The sequence below is a fragment of the Sminthopsis crassicaudata genome, chromosome 1 (genome assembly GCF_048593235.1).
Source record: "Sminthopsis crassicaudata isolate SCR6 chromosome 1, ASM4859323v1, whole genome shotgun sequence".
NCBI lineage: Eukaryota > Metazoa > Chordata > Mammalia > Dasyuromorphia > Dasyuridae > Sminthopsis > Sminthopsis crassicaudata.
This window is the reverse complement of record NC_133617.1, coordinates 181,331,120-181,356,516: the sequence shown is the minus strand read 5'-3', so window position 1 is coordinate 181,356,516 and position 25,397 is coordinate 181,331,120. Positions and strand designations below refer to the sequence as shown.

Below are 25,397 nucleotides of genomic sequence, written 5' to 3'. Positions count from 1 at the left end.
CTGATCTTTAATCTCATTCATAAGCTTCTTTATCTCCACTTTCAAAAGAGATGCCTACATAACCTATCAGAATAAGCAATGTTGGTATATACACATAATGGGAAAAGATTTCTTCATCAAGTGTTTCTTATAATGGGGATGGGGGGCAGAAGGGGCAGGAGAAAGGGAGAAGCAGCTAGACTTTTTGAATTAGTAAAGAACTAGAAACAAAGTAATTGCCATCAGCTGGGGAATAGTTCAACAATCTGTGACATAAGGAAGCAATAGAGCATCCCGTCTAAATAGGAAATTATGAATACTTAGAATTCTTAAAAATGGGAAGACTGATATGACTTATATAGGATGAAGTAAGCAGAATCAGGAAAATATACATAATGACTTCAACAATATACAGTTATCCTTTCCACACTGCAACTTTCCATATCCCAACTTTCCCCATCATGGTTTCAATATATTGTAGGTCTGCATAAGAAATTAAAATGGACATTTTTTTAGTGTCTTACAGAAGCCACGGATAACATGCAGATGACATAAAAAAGTTTAGAAACAAAGAAATGCATAAAAAATACATATAGTATCTCATAAAATCAACATATTTTGTCTGTTAATAATTCTCTGATATGAAAATTATAGAAAGTGATAACAAAAATCAAACCTGAATACTCATTAATTACAATAGCCAAACTTGGCCCCTAACACAAAAATGTATCTTGTTCCCTTCTTTTCAGAGATGAAGAATTATGGATGTGGACCATTGCATACAGTTAGACTTGAGCAATGTGTGTGTTTGTTTTGATGAACTGCTCTCTCCCCTCTTTTTAAGTTTTTTTTTTTTTTATTACATGGGATGATTTGCTGGAGAGGAAAGGAAGGAAAATAGAAATGAAAATGACATTTTATTTATATATCAATTAATATTTTTTAAAGAAAGAAGACTGTCAGAAACATCTATATTCAGAGTGTTTCCTACATGTAAGAGAATTAGAGTTATTAGGGAAGCATGGTTTTAAAAAGCACAGTTCTGCTACTCCTACTTGGCAACATGCTTGGGAATTTTTCAAAGAAACTAAGATATTAGTCACAGTTCTGCCCATCCAGTAAATGCCAGAAGTACCTAAACTTTTTTAAAAGTCCACCATACAAAAAGATATGCATTGATACACTAAGAAAAAATTTAAGAAATGAAATAGTTTTCCCAATAAAAAAAAATTAAGATTTTTAATATTTGAAAATCTTATATCATGCTACATAGTCTGTAGTTTTCCGGAAATTACAGGAGACATTCTATTTAGATTAAATATAGGCCATGAATATGATGAAAAGTATAATCTATGCTGCTTTTTGTTTTTAGGAGTTCATTTAAAATAGCACAGAAAAATCTGGGGAACCAAGAACTATCTAGAAGTAGAATGGAATACCTGAAGATATATCTCCTTCATTAGACGTCTGGGAAACGTTACATGTCCATTTTAGGGGGATGTTGTAAAGAGAATTCTTATGAAAGTGAAAGTTGAGCTAGTTGGCCTCTTGAGATCCTTGAAAATTTGGAATTGGAGAAAATGAAATTATTTTTAGCATTCATCAAATGGAAAATTGAATGTGAAGATTTATATTTGATCTTCTGGGGCACACATCATCAGAAATGACCCAGTAGGTGGAAGGAATAAACATTCTTATTCTATTAATTTTTCTATAAAGAAACATACTTTGGAAAATAATTTATTGATTTGATATTAAAAGTACCTCCAATCTGGCACAGTAAGACTGTGATATGGATGACAATATTAGACAATATTTGCAAAGTAGCACTATATAAATGCTATTATTTTTCTCATTTTATTAGCGTAATTCTTTACCTACTTTTGTAAGAAAGTTATAAAGAAAGTGCTTTAAGCTGATTTCAGAAAAGCCTGAAAAGACTTACATGAAGTGATATTGAGTGAAGCCAGCAAAACCAAAAGAACACAGTACACAGTAACAACTTGGATTATGTGATAATCAGCTCTGATGGACTTAATTCTTCTCATCAACCACGTGATTCAAGGCAATTCCAATAAACTTGGGATGGAAAATGCCATCTGCATCCAGAGAGAAAACTATGGAGACTGAATATGGATCAAAACATTGTATTTTAGCTTTTTGTGTCTTGGTTTGTTTTCTTTCTCATGGCTTTTCCCCTTTTAGTCAGATTTTTCTAGCACAGTGTGATAAATATGGAAATTTGTTTAAAAGAATTGCACATATTTAACCTGTATCAGATTGTTTCAGCCTTGGAAAATTTGAAATACAAAGTCTTGCAAAAATGAATGTTGAAAGTTATCTTTGCAAGTATTTAGAAGAATTGCACATATTTAACCTATTGTTTACTGACTTGAAGGGAGCTTGAGGGAGGGACAAAGATTTGGAACACAAAGCCTTACAAAAATGAAAGTCAAAAACCATATTTATATATATTTGGAAAAATAAAATTATTGAAAAAATTTAAATGCTTTATAAGTCTTAAATGTTCTACATAAATATTTTTAAATTTTATTTTATTAACAAAATAATTTTATTATTTCATTTATTTTATTAATAAAGAGTATTATTACTATCATTGTAAGATCATAGATTCAGGTGTAGAAAAGACCTTAAGGGTCTTTGGGCCAATCCTTCTCATTTTTAAAGTTGAGAAAACTGAGGTCCAGAAACGTGACTTGCCCAAATTCATAGTGTCATAAATATCAGAGCCAGGAATCTGACTTTCAGGTTCTTTGACTCAAATCCAATATTGTTTCCATTACATGAATGGATCCCCAATACTTTTTTGTTCCAAAATCTTTCACCTGCAAAAATTTCACCTACAAAACGCATTGTAAAACTCTGCAGTAATTTAATACTCATAATGTTATTTTGTATTTATTCATGAATTGTTCACAATAACAAAGTGTACATGATCACACTAGCTTCAAATCACTACAGAAACAAACTTACAAAGCCTCAAGTATGCACAGATTGTCATAGAGAAAAACTACATACATAACTGGACAAATATTTACTGTTTAAGGTGCCATTATAGAATGTTTAGCATAAAATTCCTTAGACTATCACTAATAAACCACTAAATGAAAAACACCACGATCTACCATATTGTTCCACAGGCTATACTATACCCATTAAGTACCATTTCTGTGTTAGGTACTAATGAAAAAAAGAGAACCTAAGCAGCAAAGAATAAGTTTTGGAAGAAAAATGAAACACTTAAACTTGAATTTGTTAAGGACATCCACAGAAAAAACTATTTCAAATCATAAAAGTATCACATGTTTTAAATGCTTCTATCTCTAGAAAAGAATCTTAGTTTGGCCTAAGGAGATGAGGAAGAGAAGAAGAAAATTTTGAACTCAAAATTTTAAAAAATTTAATATTAAAAAATAAAATATTACTCAAATAAAAAGAAGAAATTAGTATGGTAGACTGGGGTTTTAAAGGAAATGGAAAAGGAATGCGTCCAGAAAAGAAAGTAAAGGTAATGTCAGCTTTTTCCCAGTTTGCATTATTTTTTTAAAAGGAGCCTCAGTAGTTCTACCTATGTCTATAAATATATTTTGTACTATGAAGAGTTCATTATATGAGAGAAACCAAGCACTGATAGGAGAGAACAGGAAAACCATTTTTTTCTCCTGTGTGTGGATTAAGACTGCTGAAGAAAGGAACACTTCAGAAGCAAGGCAGGAAGCACAGGGTGTATAAGGAATTTTCATATTCTGCTGGCAACCCAAAAAAGCAATATGCTCCCAAAAATATGCAGTGGGTGGGAGAGCTCTGACATTGGAAGTATTTTTAACCAAGGTAGCTGCAGCCTGTTAGACTAGCCAAAATCAGAGGTAGCTAATTTCTTATAAAATTATAATAATAAAGGGGAGGTGAGGAAGACTAATGCTATAATGGGATAATTGCATTTAAAATTTTACAAACTTTTCTTTAAAGAAAGCTTTAGCAATGGGACACTTAATGAGAGTAACGATCATTTATCTTTTCACAACCACAGCTACCTAAATTTCCGCATCCCTAGTACCTTACAGTGAATGAGCACTTACACTTCTATGGAATTCCCTGTAAATAGGTTACTAAGGCAAATATAATATGATTTATCTATAGAGCTATCACATCTCTAGATAGACCCAGGCAAGTATGCAAAGGCTGACTCAGGAAAATAAAGGACAAAGAAAAGGAAACCCATGACTGTTTGTCTTTACTGAGACAAAGCATTCAGTGCCAGGGCTCTGATGTAATTGGAGTCACAAACTTGATTAGATAACACATCACAGTGAAAGTGCAATAGAAGAAGTTTTCCAAGAAAGGAAGGTGTGAGGAAAGGGATAACAGAAAAAGTGCCGCCATGTATAATCAAGCTATAACACAAATCCTGGAATCTTCATAACATTCTTTATATATTGCTATCTCCTCCCACCCTATAGCAAATAAAAACTCAGAAGGTCTAATCCTTGCTTAATTACAGATACTCAAACCATATCTCCTGGGACATAATGACATCCAGCTAAAGTTTACCGACAATCTGAAAATGAGCAGATAGTGCTGATGTTGTCTATTCTATTCCCAAACTAATGGTTTATTTAGCTGATGGTTGATATCCTCAGTGTAAGTTATTATCCAACAAAATATATTGTATCTGGCAGTACACAGATCACTATTCAACATTATGGTTAAGTTTTGGCACCCAGGTAAACACATATAATAAAAAAAGCCAGACAAGTTAGCTGATAGCAACATGAACATAAATTTCATTTCAGGGAATGAAGCAAAAATAATAATATGTGAATTTCTTAAATTAGGTTGTTATTAAGGCAGATTCCCTTCAATTAAAATATTTGTCAAGTTTAAGTCTTACAAAACTGTATAAGACAGAAAAATTCTAATAAATCACAGCTCTCACTACATTGAATAGAGAAGCTAACATACATGTACATACTATATAAAGTTAATCTTTTTCTTGAAATGGAACTAGTAATTTAATTTTATTTCTTCCAATGGATCTAAGGAATAGGAATTTTTAGCTTAAAGAAGAAAAATTCTAAGGAGTGATCTAAACTACAAACAAATAAAGAAATTTTGACATGATGGACACAGGCCAATTGTTCTGTACTCCCAGGTAAAAGAATGGCAAATGGTTTTGTGTTACAACAAAAGAGATTTTAGTTAAATATAAAGAAGCCTTTAAAGGTGGCTTAAGTGATATCATCTCCATTACCAGAAATTACTTAGCTCAGAGCATGGGGGTAATGATGCCAAGATTCCACATTTAATGTGCTTATAGTGAACATTTGATTTTCTTTGGTTCAATGGCCATAGACTCTACTTCAAATCCTGACACCAAACAGTTTGGGACAACTTTAGCTAAAGGTATAGTACAGATCCATTTCTGCCATTTCTGAATCTGGAAAAACTGAGAGTTGGTACATTTTAAAATAATTCACCAAGAGACTTCTAACTTGTCAAGTATTCCAGAGTAACATTTGCTTGTACAGCACTAACAAAAATGCCTACTTTGTTCTGCATTTGGGCTCATAAGTATTTGGACAAAAATACTTAATCAACAAATCTTTGAGGCTGAAACAGGAAAACTTGGGTGAAATCAGTCATTGGATACTGACTAGTTGTGTGATCTCCATCATGTCACTTAAGTTTCCCTTTGCCTCAGTTTCCTCATGTGTAGAATGGAAGTAATAACAGCAACAGGATTATTGTGAGGATGAAATGAGATAATATATGTAAAGTACTTAGCACACTGTCAGGCACACAGTCAGTACTTAATAAATGTTTTTCTCTTCCTCTTCCCCTGTCTTGCAGAAACAAACCAGAATAAAATATTTTATCTTAATCGAAAGGCAAAAAATCTCATTTTTTATATATTTATTTATATATTTATTTTCCCCTTGGTTTTTCAAGGGGAAAAAACAAGGCAAATTAAACTAAAAATGGATCTGGCCTCAAAAGACTTGGGTTCAAATTCTTTTCTACTACTCATACACTGGGTAGTAATCTTAAGCAAATCAACATCTCTAGGTCTCAGCTTTCTCATATATGAAATAAGAACAATAGGGACAATGAGGGCCTATCAATTTAAATTAATGAATTGTGAGGATCAAATGCAATGTCAAATAGGTAAGAGCCTTTATAGATGTTAAGATAAAATTTATTAAGGGGAAAGATCATTTTAGGGTTTTGTTTTGTTTTGTTTTGTTTTTTGTGGAGGGTGAACCTGGGATTTCATCTGCTTACCAAATTTCCAAAGTTGGTGTAGAAAAGGGTGAGGGGGTGGGGAAAAAAGAAGGAGAGAGACAAGCATTAATGTAAATCAACAACTCTTCTGAAATTCATAGTCCTAGACAATGGTAGGAGAGGGACCAGAGACAATCCTTTTAATTCCATTAAGCTCAACACTTTCCATCTCTAATTTCAAGATTCCAACAACAAAATATGAATTTGTAATAAATAATTATATTATAGAGTTCATCTTTTTCTGGAAATGAAACTAATAATTTAAATCTAATTTTTATTTCTTCCAAACTCTGCTCCATAGGAAAAGACCTTTTAGTACTGAGAGTTATCTTCCAGGCCAGAATGTTTTCTAAAAGACTCAATTCTACTGGAATAAAGCAGGCTCTTTAGACCACACTAATATTAAAATCCCTCATAATTAGCCCTAACCCCTAAATAATGCATTCACTGGAGACTCCATAAAAATGCAATTTTGCACTAAGGTGAAATGGAAAAAAATCATATTCTGGAAAAACTAAGTTTAACAGTAGCTCAGAAACCATTATTTTGTGCAAATGACTCAGTTTGGGTGTCTTCAGCATAGTCTCATTACTATCACAAAAGAAACAAAACCCAGATCAAGTAGGTATAAATCCACTCCTATCTCTCCCATTATTATGAGGTAATCAAAGTAAGTAGGAATGACAATGTGGTTAGAATTTCAATGATTTCTTCTCCACTGGCCTTCCCTACCTACCTCTTCCAGAATAATATTCCTTTCTCTTAGAGCCCTACAGAAAAGCTAAGTTCTCTTTTTTGCTTCAAGACTCCCTTTCAAAGGCAGAAATGTTGCCACTTAGGTATTCAGTATGTCAATAAACAGTTTATTATTAAGCACCTATTATATGTCAGTCACTGTGCTAAGTGGTAGTGCTTCAAAAAAAGGCAAAAGCCAGTCCCTACTCTAAAGGTGATCACAGTCTAATGGGAAACAAACTATTTACAAACAGGATGTGTGTGAGATAAATTGGAGATAATTAATGGGAGGAAGGCACTAGCATTAAGAGAAAGGAAGAAAGGCTTCTTCTAGAAAAAGATGGGATTTTAGTTGAGTCTTGAAAAAAAGCCAGGCAATAATGATACTATTAATAAATTTCTAAAATTTAGACAGAGAGTACCTAGTCTGAAGTCGGTGAGATTTCATCTTCCTGAGTTCAAATCTTGCTTCAGATATTGACTAGCTGTGAACCTTGGGCAATTCATTTAACCCTGTTTATCACAATTTCCTCATCTGTAAAAAGAGCTGGAGAAGAAAATGGTAATCCACTCCAATTGTCTCTAAGAAAACTCTAAATGAGATCATTTAGAGTAGGACACAACAGAACCAAGGGAACAACAAAATTCATGGAAAACATATTTAGAAAACACCATGCAACAAATTTCCTGCCTCAGTTTTCTCTCCCCTGGATCCCCCAGCAAAGTAAAAGAGTTGGATCGAAGGACCCATAAGCTTCCTTCCAAATTAGGGTCTAAACCTTTTTACCAAGTTAAATTTTCAAATCATAAATTATAATCGCCAAAGCATAAAGAGTCCTAAATTGCTAAGAGATACATAGAATTATAAATATGGAAATTAAATTCCCTCATTTCACAGAAGAGTAAACTGAGGCATATCTTGTATCTATTGTGAGAGCTGAAACTAGAACCTAGATTTTCTTACCATGCTTGATCCCTAACTCAACTGATTGCAGAATGAATAAAAGAATATATAACCTATATATATATATATATTCTAAGGATGTCAAAGAAATGCACAACAAGAGTAGAAAGCTCAGTTCCTGTTTGCTTTTAAACTTAATGCTTTTCCAAGCATTTTCCAGCTGGTAAAGGATCTTCAGTACCTTGACGGTAAAATATGCCCCCTTTTGCTAAGTCACAAGTTTTTGTATGAAGGAATCTACAATGCAAGAAAACAAGGAGGATGCTTTGTGGCTGCAAAAAGAACTGATAATATAACATCAAAACCGATAAGGAAACATCACTATGCTAAAAGGAGCCTGCCAGATTTTGCAGCATCAATCTACTAACTAAATAGGATGTGACTAAGATTAAGTGGGAATTTTCTAGGATCTGGGGTTACCCAGATTTCCAATCAAACATAATGAACTTTGAAACCATTGTCCCTCCAAAAAGGACAAAGGGCTAGTTAACCCTGAGTTGGGATTCAAACCTACAGTTCCTGAGAACTTGTTAACAATTAACCAGAAATAACTTTCACTACAATCCTTCAATATTATAACAGTAGTGAATGGGGGGCATACTACATTTTCTAGGACACTTGAGGCCAATGTGATTGTCATTGAAAATGCAAAAACTCTACTGTGCACCTACAGTAAAAATTGTTGTTATCAAGAACAGAAACCAAAATGAAGAAATGATGGTTGCTGTAGGATACATGAGCATAAAAAAGAGAAGTTTCTAAAAATAAGAAAAATAGTAAGGGCTTGTTGGAGGGAGACATTGTTTGTTGTTGGATTAGTTGTGGATCAAAGAAACAAGATATTCTGAAAAATATTAAACTGCAGTTTTGCTCAGATGTAATGAGTAAGACCTAATCTAGCCAGTCCTAAGAATATAAGTAAATTAATGATGTGGACAACTGGTCTACCCATCTATAGCAAGAACAATTTTCAAGTTATGATGCTAGATTTGTGTATGTGTGTGTGTTGGAAGGTTGCACTTAAGCTTTCAGAATGTAAACTATATCCCATCCTTTTTTAACTAAGATGGTAGATAGAGTGCTGGGCCTACCCTAGGCAGCTTCTTAGCTGTGTGAGTCTGGGCAAATAGTTTAGCCTGTTTGTATCAGTTCACCCATTTGTAAATGGGAAAAATATTAGGACTTCCCTTGCAAGATTGTATTAAGGATCAAATAACATAATGTTTGTAAAGCATCTGGCACATAATAGACCCCATATAAAATACTTACTTTCTCCTTCCCTCCTTGCAAATTTGTGAGTCTTAGAAGAGTTTGCTTTCTAAACTGCTCTTGAAGGAAAAGGAGAAGAGATTGCACTCATTTGGAAATCTGCACTAATGGTATTTCCTTTCTTACACTGCTATTACTCTATTTCCTTAATTAAATGTTTCATTGTTACAAAGCAATTTCTATCCTGGATCTGAGTACACCACATCTAGGAGCCACCACACATCTAGACCAGTTAAGTCTGATTTAATTCAATCTAATAATCATTTATTAAGCACCTACAAGGAGTCCAGCACTGTGCTAAACACTTTTAAAACTTTTCATATTCTGAGTTGTTATTATTGTGGAGTTGTTTCTTTGTTGTTGTTTTTTTTTTTTTCCTAAACTGGATAGAGCCAAACAAGCACTTAAAGCCTCAATATTTTGAATACAAGTCGGAGAGATTCCAGCAATAGCTACAAACAGGTCACATAGGTACAATTCAAATGAAAAGATTCATTTCCCAACATATTTAATAAAATATATTTTGAATTCAAATTAAGATGACCACAAACATTCCCATGTCTAAATTGTAGGGCAAAAAGAACTACTTACTTTAAAAAAAAAAAAAAAAAAAAAGTTTTTCCCCCCAGTACAACAGCATTCACAAATTTTTAAAACAAAAGAATCTGAAATTTATTACAACCACACAAAAAGAGTGGATCTGGGAGGAAAAAACTAGATCAAGCTCTCCTGTTCACCAATTGGTATAGTTCACTGCTTTCAGATTTTTAACTTATTTCCACCTGGGATTTCTTTCAGGGAATAGAAAACATAATTTTGAAGTTAACAAACAGTATTTACACCTATTTCAACATGTGCTTGGTTTTTAAAATAATGAACTTAATTAAAGTTGCATTGTAATCTGTATTAACTGAATACTAACTGAATAAAATTAAAATTGGGAATAGTCATGGAGGGATGTCCCAAAAAACTGCTGCTCTTTATTCTCTCCTTTAATTTCAATCCCTGTGGTTTATAAATAGTTCAATCACTAGAAATAGATACAATATAACACTAGCAAAATTAGAGCAGTGTATCCAATGCTTAGCATAGTGCTTGGTATACAATAAGCACATAATAAATGCTGTTGACCAACTGAAAATAGCAAACCAAGAAGATTTGATGATCAGAGGTAGCTTTACTGGGTAACCTAGCTCTTCAACCATGGTACCTGCACATAGCTGTAACTTCCTTTCCGTTAGCCCCATAGGGCAGGTTACAGAGACAGAGCATTTAGAAGTATGATGATTCCTGTGGCCACTTGGCCTTTCACCAATACCCAAAATAATCGATTATGCAAAATAGGTTCAATTATTTGGACTTTGCTCACCCACTAACCAACATTTGAGTTCAGCATGATTCCTGACTTTCATCTCAATCCACAAATCTCAAACCCTGAAGAACCTGGCTGAACAGGAAAACAAGACCACAAGTCATAGTCAGGAAAACCTAGAAATGTGACCTGTTTGCAGAATAATTAAAGAGGAGTATCTTTTTAAAATGTTTGTATGTATACTAACATCTAAAACACAGGGACCAAATCTCTGGAGGGATGAAAAGTAAAGTCAACACTGTCTGTCTAAATGCAAGTAATTGGCTTTTATGTTTGATACTTAAATTTCCCAGAAATGCAAATGGTCATTTGTAGAAAGAGTAGTTCTTCTAATCCAAGAGATGATATATTTTTCTATACCATAGAAATAAGACTTTTTGGGGGTTCATGGTTAGTGACCATAAAGCTGTTTTACACTATAGATAGATAGATAGATAGATAGATAGATATAGATAGACAGATAGACAGACAGATAGATTCCTTTCTTAGGAGACCTATTTTGAAAACTTAAATTCCCAATAATTAAATTGTGAATAAACTGAAACCATAGATTAGAATGAGGCTATTTAATTCCAAGGAAATATTGCCGGGGTTCAGCCCCAAGATATTTAGCACAGATTACTGTAAATATTTATAAAGCACTGGGTAAATGGACAGTGTTTGCTGGCCCCTCAAACCTATACTTGCAACAGTGTGGCAGAGGCTGGGGATAGGGTTAGAACATAGCTAGGTCACAATTTTTTTTTAATTTAAAAAAAAAACAAAAAACTGTGACCTGATTCTGCCTGCTTCAGTGACTGCTCAAAATTTCTCCTGTGTTGACTAAGCATGTTTACCTTAAGTGAGTTTCTGCACTGATTAAATCTGTTTCGGTTAACCAGACTCTCCTTTTGCAGGACAGACTTTTTCTATCACTATCTGGTTCCCAAAGGGCTATCTGTCACAAAGAATAAAATACTAATGGGGGCCAAAGGTATGGGGGAGGGGGCAGAGATTGGTTTCATAAAGCTATGCTCTAATTGGCTTGGTGGGTGTAATTGAGTGTTTGTTTACAGATCACTAGGGTATAGAGACTTTAGAAAAACTCCAGTGGTATATGACCCCTGAAAAGTTAAAAGGTGGGAAAGAAGAGAAAAGAACAGGGAAAGAGGATAAGATCAGCAAAGGGAAAAGAAGTGGGGCAGCCTGGTAAATGAATGCTGCTCACAAAGAAAGCGAGATTTTGTGATTGGCTGTCTCTGGTGTGAAGACTGGCCAGTTTCCTTTAGCCTCTCTCACCCACACCCTAAAAAACTGAGTCATTTTAAAGTTAGTTTACTTTGCTGGTAGACCTACAGACGGCCAATCTGCTCTTTCAGGAATTTTTGGGTCATGTTACTTGCTAAAGGGATGTTGTTTGAGGGTGGATATTTTAATTCTTGACTTTTGATGCTACAAAACTGGTTTCTTCCAGAAGTACCCAATTGGAAGTCCAGGAATATTTCTACTGTGAACCACTTCTAACATTCTAGTAAAATGCGTGGGGCAGAGAGGAGAACACCAGACTGGACTCTAGGCATGAAGTCGGTGCATTTTCTTCACAATAGTGAATTTCATACGGAGAAACACCAAAATATAAGAAGTTCAACCCACAGAGGTAGTATTCCAACTGAATACCCAAAACTGATAGAGAAAGTGAAAGACACAACATGTTCGTATAGAGGGGTAAAGATAAGCTTCCCCCCCTCCAAACTTTTAAAAAGGATATTAGGAACCACTTTAATTTTAATCAATAACCAATAAACATTTGTTAAGTGCCTACTAAGTGCCAGGTATATAGTATTTTAAATAAGCTGACATCAGAAATAAGCAATGCAGGGAATATGCAATTTCAGCCTTCTACTTCCTTTCAAGTATAAGCAACCAAACAATAATCATGCGTAAGGCACAATGGTTGACACAAGAGTTTATTTTACAGATGTCGGTGTTTGGAGGAACAAGGTCAGTTATTCCCAAGCAACAGCAGGTAAACATCTGAGAATACTCGACTACTTACATCACAAGCCAAGATTTGGGCTAATGCTTTTTGCATTTTTTCAAATGCACTACAGAAAACATGGATTATCTAGTGTAGCAGAACTATTTTTTTTTTTTTTTGCCTTTAAGAAAATCTTTACAAAATACAAACACAATAACACGTTTTCCAGATCTTTGTGACCAAGTATCCATAAAATAATTTAATCACCTCTCCTAGCAAGTGCTGTCTAGTCATAGTTCTTGGTCAGAGTCCCCTGTTCTCATCCCAACACTATATTCCTCTTTCAGGCACTCCCACATTAAATAAAAGTAAGCAGAATAAAAAGCAAGCTCTCAGAAACATACCTTGCACCAAGAGATTGATCGCCTCCCAGCCTGTCTGTCTGACTTTTCAGACAACCCCACACTCACTCCTCAGAGCAACCGAAGAGGTTCATATCTCACCAACCACTCTGGGCTGCTCCCGGACTGGAAAGGAGAAACTGTTTCATTGCTCACCGGGAGCTTTCTCCGTGTGCAGCTGCTGACAGCTATACACTTTTTAGGATTCCAACAGGACTCGTCTTCCCAGACCTTTATGAAAGGACCGGGTAGGACAATCTCCTCTCTGCTCTCAAGAGCATGTTGCTATCACAGCTTACACAGGCAACGCTGGGTAGTAGCTCAGCGGCTAGCCAACAGCAGGTCTTCTTTTTTTTTTTTTTTTTTTTTTTTTTTTGGGGGGGGGAGCTTGCAATTTATTTTATACAGGGAAAGCTCCAGCGCAAGCACTTTCCTACTTTCCCATATGAGTCTCCACTTCAGCTGCAGGTGGACTGTTTTTAAACCCTGTCAGAAACCTTACACTCGCGGTGCACCCCAGAGCTGCTTCTTGCAAGATTTCTAGCATGCTTTCAATAGGTTTTCCTGGGGCAGAGACTGCAAGAAAAGGCTGAAAAGGGGACACCTGTTTAAGCCATAGCCCTCCAGCGCCCTACTTGTCTCGCCCAGACCGAAAATCCTCTCTTTTACTTAAGGCTGTCTTCAACACCTAATTTGAATTCACCTCCCTCTCGCAGATTTTCTCCCCTTCTTTTCTTCCTTGACCCCCACCCCTTAGTCTTTTTTCCCCTTTTCCCACAAGCCTCTACTGTTTCCTTCTGTTACACTTTATTTCACTAGAGCGACGAGGTCCAGCTTAGTTGATAAGGCTATTTAAATATCGATTATTCTCATACTTCTTGCCTTCCAGTTGTAACTGAAACTGTTTTTCAAAAAAACTTCTTCTTTAAGGACTGTCTCATTGGGGTGCCTACCTGTGCAGGAATGACTCTTCTAAATATATTATTTTGTCTTCCAAACTGCCATTTATTACCAAATGAAGCAAATATCCATTTGTATTGGGGCATCAGGTAGCGATGTGGTTAAAACACCGGGAATGGAGTTAGGGAGACCTGAGTACAAATCCAACTTCAGTTACTTACTAAAGCTGTATGACCCTGGTCAAGTCACTTAACCCTATTTGCCTCAATTGCCTCATCTGTAAAATGAGAAGGAAATGGCAAACCATTCTAGTATTCTTTGCCAAGAAAACCCCAAACGGGGTCAAAAAGAATCGAATTGGACTAAATGACCGACTAAACAAAATCCATTTCCTTTGAAGTACATGATACACCCACATCTCTGAATGAGAAGTTATATTTATATAGCACTTAACATGTTCCAGACTTTTTACGAACATGTCTGCCTGTGAAGCTAGTGTTATCATTATCCTCATTTTACCCAGGAAGAAATTAAGGTATAGAAGTTAAAGTAATTTATCCAGTCACAGCTAGAGTCAGTAGGTCTAGGTGGTTCCAGCTCCAGAACTCTATCCACCACGCCACCTAGCAGCTGCGTATAGCCATTACTTATTCAGTATATGCTGTAACCTCCTTTAGGTGAGCCAGCAGCTGGAAAATTGTTAGTGTGTTTCATTATTCTCAGATCTTGAAGAGCTAAGTTTTTGTGAACTTTCTGGGCTGATATTTCCAAACAGTTCATCTGTTATGTCCATTTACTATTAAATTTAAACTATTAGGCCTAATTACTGCAGTGTGGGATAAACTCAAAAATGTCACAACTCCAAAAAAGGTCCTTTCTGATAGTTGCAGTTAAATGCAACTGAAACAATGAATATATTTGCTAAGAGGGAGGAGACTCATATGATCCTTTGTGGAAAAGTTCTATCTGTTCTTGCCAAAAAAATAACAACACTAGGAACTGTTCCAAGGGACACAAAGCAAATTGCTCACAGGACCTGAATGGAGGTAAAGTTCCAGGTGACAGGTACAGAAGGAGAGCATTTCTCTATATGTGCAGTTGGTGACAAGAGAAAGATGAGGACTAGCTTGAGAAGAAAGAAGGTGGGGTGCCAGAAGGGATGGAGGTCAGGCACAAAGTTAAAGCTGGAAGAGACAACTAGTGGACATTCCAACTTCATTTTCAAGATGAAGAAGCCTAGGTCCTGTCCTTTGCATAAGTTCACACAGAGTTTATTTAGTAAGTGAGCCAAGACTAGAACCCAGCTTTCTAGATTTAGTTTTGTGTTCTTTGCTCCAAAACTGAATGAGAAACAGACATGTCCCTTAATCTAATCCCAAATTTGGAAGTAGTGTGGACACTAAGAGAAACTGTCAATGAACTTCTATTAGAGCTAAACCTTCTTATTTGTCAGTTCTTGAAGAGGATCATAATGTCAAGGAGGTGATATGAAAGTGACTTGTATTTAAATGAGGGAAGGTTATAAGTCATCTGCTTCACTTTTCACTCTAGAGCCAAGATATAGATCAAGAGGAGTGGACTTTGCCCTGGATGGAGTGGGAGACCTTAGCCTTTTAAAATTCTTTAACAGGTCTCAATTTGACTGAGCTCATACCTATTCAGTGACTAAAACTAAGCAGCAATTGAGGCAATTCTTTTCACCTCAGTAAAAAATATAAATAAATAAATACATCTTGGCAAGAAAAACCCTCAGACTTTCTGGCCAAAATGTAAATAGATGATTGCTACTTACATTGACTCTAAATCAATCAGGACCCAAACTGGCCATTTGTGGCTTAGTCTGAGACCTATTGTTGGCCAATTAAAGAAAGTGTGAATGATTAAGAAAGAAGTCTGACCAGCAATCCCCAAGATATTGTTGTTATTGTTTGTCCTTCTTGTTAGAAAACCATTACATCTGAGAGGATGCTATGACTACAAGTAAATGGGATTTAAGTGAGGGAAGGTTTGCAAGGTCACCGGCCTCACTTTCCCCTCCACAGCTATCTGGGTCCAGTGGCTAGATATTAATCTCAACATTTGGCGCTCTCCTTAGCCATATTATTTGGTACCTTACCCCTTAAGCTTCAGTATCTTTTGCCAAGAATGCCCAATTGGGGGGACACGACTAAAAACAACTGAGTAAAAATAGTAAACAAAGGCACTGTCAGGATTTTTTTTCTTTGTTTCCCCAGGTACCTTGAACATATTGCTGTAGATCTTCAAAAATATTTAATTGGAACACAAGGTTTTGAAAGGGTGAATGTAAAACAACTATCCATGCATATGATTTGAAAATAAAAAGCTTTTAAAAATGTTTACTAAATTAATTAATGCATGTATACATCAATAGTAAACATATGTATTTGAAAACCCTAGTATAGACAAATATGCATATTAAACTGGTATTGTGCAAACTGATTGCTGTGCAAGTTATTACAAACCTACTTAAGTAAACACCCACAGCAACCTCTTCATACTGTTAAAAAAAAAAAAAGTCACCTTTGTTTCTTCAAGCAGACAAGTTATACATAGTTAAAACCTGATTCAAAATGAAATTCTTGTAAACAGTTATACACATCATGTTACAGGAGGTCCCCTGACCAAGGTGACTTTCCTTGCTATATAATAACAAAAAATACTTCCTTGTATGAACTACAGAAACTCATTTTTAACATTAACCGGAAACAATTACAAGATTAGTAATTTACTCCCTTTACTCTTGTTTTCACTGATAAAAAAAAAAAAAAAAAAAGGAGAAGGGAACTCCAGGTCATAATCAGAATATTCATGTCTCAAATTTATCCAGAAAAAAAATTAAGACAATATGACCTACTCACTTCTACATGTATAATGCAATATTTGTACCCTATGAAGCTTATGTTTGCATTAGGAATTTTTCCATTTAAAAAATTATTCTCTAGGAGTAGAGGGTGTTTGACATAGTGGAGAGAAGACTGGTCTTGGGGCTAGGAGAACACAATTTTACATGAAGGGATTTAACCCCTGGACAAGTCACTTAACCTGTTAATGTTCTAGATAGCTCTCTTAGCATGTAAAGTTTCTGAGAAGGTGCTGAGCTATATTGGTGGATATTTTTTTTTTCACTACTTCAATAGAATCACAAGTCAGATTCTACTTCTTATCCCTTTTTCCTGGATTACTTATGAGAAAAACATATCTATTCCTATGCCAAACAATCTACTTCATTCTTCTCTAGTTCTGACTAGGTAAATAAATGACTTGCATTTTAGGCTTGCTATCTCAACTATTCCCTCTGTTGAAAACATTGTAAAAACTACCTATAGTCAGGTATAAAGAATCAAATGGTAGAACGTAAAATGTTTTAGGTAGTAGGTTCTGCAGTAATATATAGTTCCTAATACACAAGGGGGGAAATGTAAAGATTAAGAATCTTATAGGCCACCATTAGCAACTAAATCATGATGGAATCTTAATTGGCACTCTTCTGATACATCTTATATGATTCATCTCAATGCTTTGTAAATTAATTGTGATTTATCCCCAAACCAAAAGAAAATCCAAAACAGTCTCAGACTACTTTGACCAAATAAATTTCCTATGTTGGAAATCCTGTCACTCCCTCTTACTAGATGTTCCAGTTTCCTTCAAGTTTGTTGTGTTAATGATCAATTGTTCAGTTGTGTCCAATTCTTTATTTGTCCATGACAAAGATACTGGAGTGGTTTACCATTTCCTTCTATAGTGACTTTAGGCAAACAGGTTAAATTACTTGCCTAGGATCATACTGTTGGTAAATGTTTGAGGCAGCATTTGAATTTTGTTCTTCCTGACTCGAGGTCTAGTTCTCAAACCACTAACTTACCTAGCTGCCTCCTTCAAGAGGCTGCCTTTCTTTAAGACTCAGCTCAAATCCTGCTTTCTGCAAGAAGTCTTTCCAGGTCCTAACTCCCAATCCTATTTCAAATACTGTTAATGTCTTCCCTCTCAGATTATCTCCAATTTATCTTGTATATATCTTGTGTGTACTTAGTCATTTGCATGTTGCCTTCCCCCTTAAAATGTGTCACTTGACATCTCTGGGTCTCACTTTTCTCATGAGTCTGAGGTTTCAGACTCAATAGCCTCTGAAATCTTTTTCATCTCTAAATCTATGATTTTGTGTCCTATCTTCACCAAGAGATTATCCAAAGTCTACTGATACCAATGAATGGTGATATTCAAAGAGAAAGATTTTGGAGTATAGAGTGCTTAGGATTGTTGACATGCTGTACAATTGCACTAGGGTGACAGAATTAGGGAGGAGGAGAAGTAACTCAAAAGTAACCCAATGCTACTCACTAACACTCTCTTCCTAGGGAAAAAAAAAATCAGGTCACTAGGTATGAAGGGCTCTGCAACAGTTCAACTTATGTACTTCACTAATAATCTTGATTCTTAAGTATAGTTAAGTTAATTAAGCATAGTTCAGTATTGGAAGATTCATGTTATAGTTTGATCAGAAGACTTGGCTTTAGTTTCTTCGTCCTTTCTAAAAATTATTCAACCATATCATGTGGAAGATAGACCTTGTTAGGCACTGGAGATAATGTTAGTAGTAGAATCAGAGGCAACTGATAGATCTAAGTAATAGAAAAAGTTCCCACGCTGCAAAGATCATGGGTCCTAAGTGTTGTTGCTCAAGCTTATAAAGTTTTTGATGAGGTTATGCTTTTGTAAACATGCTCATCTCCTAGATACCTTTCTGATAAGAAAAATCAGTAGGAAAACTGGACATAGTCCCATAGCCAGATTAAACAGCATTATTACAAGTGGTCATCTTCTTCTCATAGTTTTATAATCAGTTCTTAGAATCTTATAGACGATCAAATGATACCTTCAAGAGTTTGTATCCAAACAAAAAGTAATTTTAAATAGCCACAAAATAAAGTGGGGACAGGGCTAAAAAAGGATCCATTTGGAAAAGTTGAAATAACTCAGGAGAAGAGAAAGGGCAAGTTGTCAGGACAAAGGAAATGTTTCTGAACCTTAACCTCCTGCAGAAAGAAGGGAGGATTTCAATTTTTTAGATAGCATGATTCCAAAATCCAGTATTAGAGGAATAGAAGGATTGGGATGGTATGAAGCAGGGGAGGAAAGGGATTGCCTTAAGGTAACCTTAAAATCAAGAACTCAGAGACCTAACCTTCTTGAGAGTAGATTTTCTGAACAACAGCTTTGGATAAAGTTACTGCCATCATCACCACTAGCATCAGAGATCAAAAGGGAGCTATATAACTTTGGGAAATAAAGGATCTGAAATCTGCTATCCCTTGATATTACACTGGAGTATTTGGACAGTAAATAGACCAAATAGAAGACAATAATATCATGAGGCAATAAGAAATATTAAAACAAAGTGGAAAGAATGAAAAAAGTGGAAGGAGATATCTCCTGAGAGATTATCTCTCAACAAAAACAACTGACCTAGGGAAAAAAGTCAAGGGGAAAACTTTTTTTTTTAATTTTATAATTATAAAAATTTTTGACAGTATATATTTGTCAGTAATTTTTTATAACATTATCTCTTGTATTCATTTTTCCAAATCCCCCCCCCCTACTCCCTCCCCTAGATGACAGGCAATCAAGGGGAAAACATTTAAGAATCATCAGATTAACTGACTATCAAGGATAAAACCTGGGTCTACACAGCCAATTTCAGGAACTCTTAAAATTGTCCAAAACCCTTAGAACCAGATGACAAAATAAAAATGAAAGAATCTACCAATCACTTCCCAGAAATAAACCCCAAAATAAAAACTCCTAGAAACATTATAACTAAAATTCAGAGCCAAATGAAGATTAAAAAAAATCAAAGTCAAAGAAAAAGTACTGTAAGAAAACAGAAAAAAAGAATTCAAGTATTAAGGAGCCACAGCTAGTATCATACATGATTTAGCAACCATAACTTTAAAGAAGGGGTGAGTTTGGAATACAACAATTCAGAAGGAAATAGATATTGCCTTAGAGGCAAGAATAATTTACACATAAAAACTGAATACAGTGCTAGAGGGAGGGAAATGAAACTTTCACGAAATAGAGAGCCTCCAAGAATTTTTGATGAAAAGACAAAAGAATTGTGAAAAAAACTTTTTAAGTTCAAATACAGTAGGTAAGAGAAACATAAAAAGGGAAATATTAATGAACAATGATAAAGGACTAAATAAGGATATGAGATGTTCCTTTTTAACTCTATCATCATCTGGAATCACAAAAAGTGGAAAGAAAGGGAAAGAGAAATATACTGAAGAGAAAAGGATCGGTAGGGAAAATAATCTCACATAATTGGGATATATAAGTAAAATCTATGCAAACAAGGAGAAGAAAAGTAAGGGAGCAGCTGGTTCCTGCATCTTGCTGTCATGAGAATGAGTATAAGAAGGGGAAAATGCATGTATCCATATCTTCACATACATACACAGTTGAATACAGAAGTACATTTTATTTACTGGGGAAATAAGAGGGAAAGAAGGACTTTGAGGGAGGATAGATTAAAAGAAGAATTGTTATTTTCAATCATTTAGTCAGATCCTGCTTTTGTGACACCATGGAACATGTTGTCCATGGGTTTTCTTGGTAAACACATTGGACAAAGAACTAATGAGGAAATATGCCACTCAACTCCTTATATAGGAGTGAAGGATTCAGAATTCAAAATGAGACTGTTTTTTGGACATTGCCAATGCAAAAATGTAATTTGTTCAACTATACATATTTGTAAAAGGACTTTTATTTTTTTCACATTTTGAATCAGGGTTTGTGTAGAAGGAAGAGAAGACAGATTTTTGCTGATCTAAAAAATATGTATACTATACATATATCTTTTTTTAAAAGAAAAATAGCAATCAAAACTATCAATATTATCCTATTTGAGAAGCAGAAAATTATTGTAATGAACATATAAAATATCTTTCTCCAGATTTAAAAATACTAAACAAATTTTTATCCCCATTATATCTCTGTAAAATGATTCAAGGTTACTGTATTTTACTCATAAAGAAATTACTCAGTGCCATGTCTCTTATTCTAAACACAATAATAAAGCCTGTTATCTTCCATATTTAGGCACATGGAATGCAATGCTTTCCTGTCTCTGACCTATTGGAATCCCTAACTATATTCAAAGTTCAGCTAAAAAGTTAATTCATATACCTGATTTTTCCTTATCTCTTCCCTTTCCCAGTTGTTAGCCCCCTTCTATTCCTCCCCCCCAAAAAAAATACTTTGCATGTATTTTGTTTTTGTTTATTTGTATAGCTGTTGTTTTTCTGAATGGAATGACAGCTCCTTGGGGGCACTGACTATTTCATTTTTATCTTTGAATACGCAGAAAATATGACATAAAAGAATAACAAATGTTGGAGACAATATAGAAAAATAGGTGCACTAATACATTGTTTGTGGAACTGAACTGTTCCAAACATTCTAGAGAAGAATTTGGAACTAGCTCCAAAGGGCATACACTTTGACCCACCAATAACCACTGCTAAGTCTGTATCTCTCAGAGATCAAAAGAAAAGGGGAAAAGACCTATAAGTACAAAAATAGCTATTATTTTTTGCAGTGGCAAAGAAGTGGAAATTGAGGAAATGCCCATAAATTGGGGAATAGCTAGATAAGTTTGTGATAGAATACTATTGTGCTCTTAAAAAAAAAAAAAAAAAAAAAAAAAAAAAACCACAAGGAACGGAATGATTTCAGAAAAACTGAAAGATTCATAAGAACTGGTGTAAACTGAACTTAACTGGACCAGAAGAATATTATACAAAAAAATCAATAATGTAATGATAATCTACTGTGAAAGGCATAGCTACCCTGATCAATACAATAATCTATCACAATTTCGAAGTATTTATAAGAAAAAATGCTATCAACTTCTAGAGAAAAAACTAATGAGCTCTCTGTATATGTTGAAGCATCTTTTCCCCTTAAATAGTATCTTATTTTTTCAAGTACATGTGAAAATCATTTTCAACATTTATTTCTTTGTTCTTATATCTTGCAATAATTTTTTTTTTATTTTCAAAACATATGCATAGGTAATTTTCAACATTCACCCTTGCAAAACCTTGTGTTCCAAATTTTTCTCTCCCTTCTCTCCACCCCCTCTCCTAGACAGCAAATAATTCAATATATGTTAAACATGTGTAGTTCCTTCTATACATATTTCCACAATTATCATTCTGCACAAGAAAAATCAGATCAGAAAGGAAAAAATGAAAAAAGAAAACAAAATGTAAGCAAACAACAACAACAAAAGTGAAAATACTATTTTGTGATCCCCACAGTCCTCTCACAGGATTCAAATGGCTCTCTTCATCACAAGACCATTGGAACTGGCCTGAATCACCTTTATTCAACATAAATTTTTGTAAGATTTGTGTTCCAAATTTTTTTGCCTTCTCTTCCTTCCTTCCTCCCTCTCCAAGACAGCAAACAATCTGATATAGATTATACATGTATAATACTTTTTAACACATTTCCATATTTTTATGTTGTATAAGAAAAATCAGACCAAAAGGAAAAAAAATAAATGAAAATCAAACAAGCACTTTTTTATTTTATTTTTTTCACTTTTTAAAAAAACATAATTCTATGGAAATGTTTGTGTGACTTCATATATATAATAACTATCATATTTCTTGCCTTTCTCAATGGATGGAGGAAGGGCTGGAGAGAGGGAGAGAATTTAGAATTCAAAAATTTTAAATAAATGCTTAAAAATATTTTTTAAACCAAATACTTGTTAATAGATTTAAAAAATACCCAGAAGTCCCAATTCACTTACCTACTTGTATTCAGGAGACATGGCACATCTAGGTGGGTCACCAAGGTAATTAACTGAGTTAACAGTCAACTGATTATGCCACTTTGGACCAAGTTAAAAAAAAAAAAAGACATATCTAAAAGTATGTTCTGAATTGAACCCACAAAGACCATATTTGAGCTTTTATTACTCAAGCTGGGTGCTCTCCACTACATACTAACCATTCTGTAGCCTATTGGACATTCCCTGGCAAAGCAAATCCACCACACAAATCAAGAAGAAAAACATTTGCTTTATAAGTCAAGAACACTCTGCAGGATTCCCTGAAACTGTGAGGTTTTAAATACACACAGCAGTGTGAACCCACTGCTTGTGCAGAAGCCCTGAAGCCCAAAACTAGCTCTAGTCATGGCAATCATTTCAGGAAGGAAATCTTGGATCAAAACCACCAAGGAAAACCCTTTCTTGAAACACATAAATATGCAAAGCCTATTTTTAAAAGTCCACATTCGGGATCTGAGATTTTTGTTTTTAAAGCCCCATAAGAGAGGAAGCTCCCTTGATGTCCTCGATCCTCCCTAGAGATTCCTCAGCAATAGCAGCAAGATGGGGGTGGGATAGAAAAAGTCAAGTCCTAGCTCATTCCACCATCTATAGCACTGTATCCTCAGGTAAGTCACAATCTTTCTGAGCCACCATTTCTTCATCAATAAAAATAGAAATACAAATAACACTTGTACTTCTTGACTCACAGGATTGTAGTGAGGAAAGTTCTTTGGAAACTTTATATGCCATATGGAAATTTGAGCTGTCATTACAAAAATATAATTGAGAATAAGGGAGTTCACTGGTGTTCAAGGAGATTTAGTTGCTAAAGTATCAATAAGGATCTCTTAGAAAAATTTTTTAGGTAAAACAGTCCCAGATACTGAACACAGTGTTACAGTGAGTTTCCTTCATGTTTACCTTTAAGACAAGGAAAAACCACAGTGACTAAAATGTCCATCTGTCTCTGGTCCTTAAATGCAGAAAATTGATTCAGCCTGAGGAACCATGGTAAGGTTCCAGCATTTACCTTTCAGACAAAAAAACCCACTGTGAGTCAAATGTCAGCCTGCCCTTGGCCCTTGACAGTAGATATCTGATTCAGCCTGGGAGATCTTTCACAGGGACTTTCATGGTTCACTTTGCTTCCCAACCTAGGTTTCCCCACATAATTACAGAATTTGGTTTATATTCTCTATCAGCCCTTAGCTCCCTTGCATGAATTCATCAAATACAGACCAGGCTTTATTTAACTGAATAAAAAAAAAAAAATGCAGTGAGCTTGTGCCCAAATTTCTTAGCAGTAAGGGAAATTATCTTTTTTTCTGGAAGATACCAAGCCACATTTCCTTTTGAAGGAAGAGGGATGAGGTCCCATCTATCCTCTGAACCAATACAATCCACAAAAATCACAGAAACAAGCTAAGGAATAGGTTCAAGTTACTCCTAAATGCATCAGGTTCTCTGTTTACTGATCCTTTTGATATCTAACTGGCTGCTTTGGGATCACTCTTGCAAATAGATTTATATGCCTTTCTATAGGTCTCAATAAAGTTAAGTGTCTCCAGTTCATCTCCTTTCTCTAGTTGAAGTTAACAAATCCTTTGCTCTTTTTTCTAATTGGATTTCCATCACTCTGCACTTGGATTCTTTGTAAAGGCCATACAAGGAGGCACACAGAATTTCTACAAGTTTATGTACAGCCCAAGAAATTTTACCTGTGTCCTTCACTAAATCTGGGTATTTGCCTGTAAGACTGGTTATTCCCCACTCCTTTTTAAAGCCCCAGAGAGAAACAAAGTATATGTACTGACATATTCTTAAAGTAACATTTTAACTATTCTCATTGCTTCTTCAACTTTGTAGCCATGAACTTGAACCAGCACCTGAAAAAAAGTCAAAGGGGGAGGGGAGATCAGAAACAAGGAGAATGAATACTCCATGAATTTCGTTTTTTGTGGAAGAGACTATAGAGAGGCATTTGTATTATCTTCTCACTGTGTTCCTGGGTATGACTAATTCAAATCTCACAGATATTGTTATTTAAAGAAACTTTGTTTTGAAACGCAGACTACTGGCATATTCATACCTCTGATGATGTAATCAAACTATTTTACAAAATTCATGAAGAAAAGTGTCCATTCTACCCTAATAAAATGGCCTTATGCAGTTTAACCCCAGCTGAATTTTACTGGGTACCCAGTTGATAGGTACCTTCCAATTAGGTTAGAAAACTATTTTTAATGAACAGGCAATTGTGACAAATTAACAGGAAGAAAAGAAAAATGAGGCAAAAACATCTAAAATAAAAATTAACAGTCAGCCTGATTTCCTTCCATTATAAGAGGGGACACAAAAATCTTTTTTGACATTTGTGGAGGGGAGTTCTTTGCAGATTTAGGTGGGGTGAACTTAAAGTCACATTTCCCTATCTCCTCAAACCCCAACATTCAGGTTGCATTTTCCCCAAAAGTATGGATGATAAAGGTGAATGAGTAATCAAGACAGTACAGAACTGATTCCTTTTCTAGTGGCCCAGTGCCAGGGTTTTTTCAAATGACAAAAAGAACTGTATTGCCAGCATTCATAGAGTCTTCCAGATCAAGAAGAAGGATCTTAGAATTTCTGGAAAGGAAGCAGGAAAA

The 25,397-nt window shown here is 35.0% G+C and overlaps 1 protein-coding gene across 4 annotated transcripts in view; it reads right to left on the bottom strand.

Moving 5' to 3' along the window:
• RNF144B (ring finger protein 144B) overlaps positions 1 to 25,397 on the bottom strand; it is a 252,393-nt gene that overhangs the window by 96,790 nt on the left and 130,206 nt on the right. The window contains exon 1 of one of the 4 annotated variants that reach the window (XM_074272488.1): positions 12,984 to 13,323. The exons of the other annotated variants lie outside the window; for them this stretch is intronic. The gene's annotated coding sequence lies outside the window, so the exon portion shown is untranslated. Of the gene's footprint in view, positions 1 to 12,983; positions 13,324 to 25,397 lie in introns of those variants that run through there. 4 annotated transcript variants of the gene reach the window in all.